Here is a 5533-nt window from a genome sequence, read left to right as displayed (position 1 = left end):
AGAAAATCCACCGTGGTTATGAGAATAAAAGAACATTATTTGCTTCATGGTGCTATAGAAGCTGCTAGCACCTCTCAAATACTTGTGGAGGTCTTTTAGGTTAACAGCTGTTAAACAAAAAACGTTGCCTTTTGTGTTTGAGTTCTGAATAAAACTAACTTTTAATTCCTACGAAAGGCCATGACCTTTAAAATAAAGTATATAAAAAGGAATTGCAGCACCTGATGTAGCTTTAGTTTGCAGATTCTTTTACAGTCACCCTCAGAGTAGAAAAGCGCCTCAAGGTTGCCTACCAACAGCACCCCCTAGAGGCCATTAGAAGGTACAACATCATTTTTCATTGAAGAATTATTTTTTTATTGGGAAATGACTAAAGATTAAATATAAAGGAAGTTTTCTAAAAACCAACCAGTTGTATGCAATATCTAAAAAGAGGAGGTAGTTGTAGATGTTGCAATTTTTTTTAATCCAAAATGACACAAATACTAATAAATACACCATGTTTTTGTAGCATATAACATACAGTGTATAACAACAGCATGTTAGTGTCCCAGTTTTATTAAGTAAAGGTTTTTATGTTCCACCTGAGTTAAATCAGTAGATTACCAATATCCAGTATCCTTCTTGATTTTCTTGCAATACAGTAATTTTTTTTTTCCCAATAATAGTCACCTTTTCCTGAAACATTTATTATTTGTAAAATAATTAAACTGGGCATTAGCTGCTTTTTATTTGTAAACGAATGGCTTAACTATTTTTTTAACATCCGTAAGATTTATCTTTGTTCCACTTTAGCGTAGGAGGGCACCTAATCTCAGTGGATTGATCAACAAACAGTTGGACACAGTTTGAAAATGGTAAACAAAGTTGATCAAAAATGAATCAGATAAAATGTAGTTTTGCACAGTTTAGCGCTGGAAGGTTTTTCATTTCTTTGAAGGTAATATCAGGAATTTTTATTAATTGAAGATACTTGGAGAAGCATTTGTAATTTGCTGAAAACAAAGTTAAACAAAATTATTTAGCTGCTGAAGACTGAGTTTGACCCACATAGAAGCGTTTCTCTTTAACTGCTAATTCTTAGTATTTCAGAAATTTAAATGAAATGAAATTTTCTCCAAATACAGTTGAAACCAAAAGTTTACATACACCACATTCAAAGATAAATAGCATTTTGGATTAAATACGTGCTTTTTAAATGGTAACTTTTGGCTCTTTGCTCCAGGAACTTCTCCACAATAGTTTGCTGTAATGTTTGAAGAGATGCGTTAAATTAAACCCAAAGTTGTGCCTCCATTTAACGCAGTTGTTCTATATGTATATTCTGGAGTTTCCCAAATTGCTCAAAGGCAGAAACCTTGTCTCTTTTATAATCCAAGTATTTACCAAACTGAAACAATCCTAACTGACCTGAAATGTTTTGTCTTATTTAATGTTCAAAAGACAGAAACAAGCTTTTTAGACAAAATATGCAAATATCGGTTCTTAACTGGTTGCATTTCTTTAGGTTTTAAGTTTGGTTTAGATTATAAACCACATATTTTAATGTCAAAAATCTTCCTATTTTTGATGTTCAAACATTGCTGTGTAGTAATTACAGATAATTAGCATATCTTTTACATTCTACATTTCAAATACTCACTGGAGATAGGCACCAGCACCCCCCGCGACCCCATGAGGGATAAAGCGGTTCGGAAAATGGATGGATAGATGGATGGATTTCAAATACTCAATTTATTTTCCAAAAATGGTCCACCATCTCCTGTGGCCCTTCACCTGACTCATCAGTAATGGCGAATATGTCCTGGGTTTTATCCGTCTGGAAACTAAAAATAAAATGAGAAGATTATTGATTTACTCATCAAATAAAAACTAAAAGCAGTCCTAAATAAAAGCTGCTGCTGGAGACATCTGTTCCTTGGTAATGTGAAGTTTCCAGTGTTCGGCTCCAGTTATTGTTTTTAACCCTAATTATAAGTAGCTGCTGAACATTTTTGTTCTGAAGCAGCTTTCTTCAGATAGAACCCAGAGTAGGATCTAAAGCTCGTTGAGGAGTTGATGTAAATCCTTTGTGTGCATAACGCAGAGGAGTGAGTGGAAATATCTACACCTGCTGATCTAAAATACGTTTAAACAGATATCTGGTTGGTTAAACATCCTTTTCTGCTCCTTTGTGTTCTCAACGCATTTCAAGGCCTCGGTTTGTGTGAAAATACCTGCTTAATAGTTAAGGTTCTGAACTCTTTCCTCAGATTTAAATCTCATGAAAATAACTTGGTCGGTCAGTATTTTAAGGCTATATTCGCAGTGCAGCATTGACTTTTGTTAACTGGTAATTTCTAAATTATGAGTATATCATATCTAAATATTTCTAGAGCTCATATAAATGCTGACGGTCATTTGCTTTTAATATTTATCTTTATTTTCTTTGATTCCCTGTAGAATGTCTTAGTTGACATTTTCTCTTGATGAACATGTTTTTATATTTTTTGGACCCACATTCTTTAAAAAGCTTTTTAATATTTAAAGGTAAAGCTGGTAGTACCAGAAGGCTCTGTGTTCAGGCCATTACTCCTTACTATGTGTGCTTCCAATACATAAAATTATTAAATACATACATTTACATAATTATGCTGATGATACTTAGCTATATTTTTCTATAAAGCCTAATGAATGTAAACAGTTAATTAGACTGAAGCATGTCCTAGAAACATACAACCTGGATGAAGTTTTGTTTCTGCTTTTGTAGATGGAGGCTGCGGCAAAATGTCCTCTTCCCTTGCTACACTCTCCACCATCATTCTGGGGCATCCAAAGGCGTTCTTAGACCAGAAGTGATTTATAAATCCTCTAACATAAACTGGGTCTTCCCCCGGAGGTCTCCTCCTGGAGGAATGTGCCCAGAGAACAGCCATGAGATGCCCAAACCACCTTAACTGAGTCCTTTCAATGCACAGAAGCAGTGGCTCTACTCTGAGCTGCCCCACGGTGACAAAGCCACTCACAGTATCTCTGAGGTTGAGATTGGCGACCCAACAGAGGGAGCTGATTTCAGCCGCTTGGACCTTGAACTTTGGACCGTTCCACATCTCATCAGCATAGATGTGAGTTGGAAGATAGACAGATTGATACACTGAGAACTCTACATTTGGCTCAGTTCTTTGTTCTTCTAACTTGACTCTAGCCAGATTGACATTGCTCCGCCTAGCTTCACTCACATACATCTGGGACATCTCCCATAGAGAGTGATTTCTCCAACCAATTTTATTGTCTAGCCAATCAGGATGCAAGGCTGGAGTTTCATAGATGTGACGTAGTGGAGAAGCGACCGTGACGTGAGACTGTTTTGATTCAGACAACAATGGCGGCTCGCATCGAGGAAGCAAGCGTTAACATTGATGCTGCTATTTCTTCCGTGTTGTCCAATCTACCTAATATTGTTTCATTAAAAGAACATCAGAGAACGCCTCTGAAGGCTTTTGTTGGTGGAAACCATGTTTTCACCCTTCTCCCGACCGGATTTGGCAACTTTTGTTTTCCGGGGCACGTCTGCGGCAGAGCGGTTAGCGTGAACCATGTTAGGAGGCCTTTAGTCCTCAACGCGGTCGGCCCGGGATCGACTCCGACCCGCGGCGCTTTGCCGCCTGTCTTTCCCTCTCTTCCTGTCAGCTCACTGTCAATAAAATGCGTGCCACTAGAGCCGCAAAAACATTAAAAAAGAAAAAAAAAATTGTTTTTTCCTGCGTCGCTTTCACAGCGTCACGGGTTAGCTTCTGTGTGAGTGGTTGAAATAGCACGTCGATAAAGATGACAGACAAGTGGCTTATCCAATCATATGCAAGGATTTTTGATAAGGCCCAGCCTTCAAAAAAGGCAATTCCTATGGAGAGGTCCCAGATGGGTGTGAGTGGAGCTAGGCGGGGCAAAATACATCTGGCTAGAGTCAGGTTATTGTTCTTCACCACCACCAGAAAAAAATGGCTGCATTGCTGCAGATGAGATCCTAATGCATCTATCCATCTCCATCCTATCTTTATTTGTGAAAAAGACACCAAGCTACTTTAACCCCTCCACTCATGGCCAAGACCAACTCTCAATGCTGTGGAGTTATCCTGCCTTTTCTGGATAAAGACCGTTGCCTCAGATGTCACAGACCCGACTCTTATTCTGGCTGCTACAGTAAAAGTCGTGGCTTATAGATGTGAACAGAAGCACATCATCTGCAAACAGCGCAGATCAAACCTTGGGTTCTTAAACAAGACACCCTTTTCTCCCTGACATGAGGGATTTTTGTACTCCCAAATGTAGCTTTTCTTCTCCGTTGCCCCCTGTTGACTGCAGAAGACAGTCACTCCCACTGAGTTTGATTCTGCTGAATGTTTTGTCCATTGGAGCTTTCTTTCAACTGTGCCTAAAGGTATGCCCTGGAGGAGAGATTGCTGCAAAGTAAAAGACGTCATACAATCACTGGGACTCCCTTGGACAACATGTTAGAAGTCGATTAAATGGTCGACTGAGTTTGAATTTGTTGCTTAAAAGTGAGCATTTTAATAGGACTGTAACTGGAACCGAAACAGATCATAGAAATGCTGAAATGGAAGGAATAGGATGTGAATGTAGAGTAAATTAGATTTCATGAAACTGGATAAACTCCTTGTCTTGTGAGTTGCCTTGAGGGAAGATTTCTTCTGAATTGGTGCAATTTAAACAAATAAAATGAGCTGACTTTAACTTTATAAATTTGAAAGGAAAGACTGAATATTTTGGTGCTCTGAAAATTAAACTGGACGTTCCTGCCTGCTGGGGAGTGAATAGACGGGAATACGTTGTTTTGAAACGACTTGTTTGCAAAGAAGGACACTGATCTCTTTTAGCTGAAGATTAACAGTAGATATTGATCCTGTTTCATCTAGTTCACATAGTGCTCATCAGCAAATCTGCAATTTAATCCCATCAACATGTAACAAGCATTAGTGATTGGGTCAGGATCATTCTTGCAATGATTTTAAAAACTTGTTTTTATACGTTGGATTTTCAGTGGAGGACAATCTAGTAAGTTTAAAAAAAAATGGTAAAATGCAAACAACAGTAAATAAAAATGATTTATCATAAGTTCTGTTTATTTGTGCTTAAATGCAAATTCACACTGAAACTTGCACATAATATCAAATCTGAAATGTGTTTTTTTTTTTTTTTACTGAACCGTTAATGTTTGAAGGGCTCAAAGTCCAGAAGTAGCATTTCAAACCTAACATGGTGAGTTTAAAACAACAAAACTGATACTGTAGTCTGAGTACAGGTAAAAAAAAAAAACTTCTCTCAAGTTGACTGTGTTCTTCTTTACCAGAACAAGGAAGGAATTGAACAGAGTGGCTCTGTATGAATGGAATACCTTCATATTGGGATGCAGGACAGCAGCTCTGGTCTAAAAAGCGACTATAAACAAGGAGTTTGACCCTTTGCTCTTTGCTGTCCTTGTTAATGATTGACGAAAATCTGAGCTGTCCTATTTATCCTCCCAACTGTGCTATAA

This window comes from Fundulus heteroclitus, chromosome 15 (assembly GCF_011125445.2).
Source record: "Fundulus heteroclitus isolate FHET01 chromosome 15, MU-UCD_Fhet_4.1, whole genome shotgun sequence".
Lineage (NCBI taxonomy): Eukaryota > Metazoa > Chordata > Actinopteri > Cyprinodontiformes > Fundulidae > Fundulus > Fundulus heteroclitus.
Note: the sequence above shows the minus strand (reverse complement) of the source record.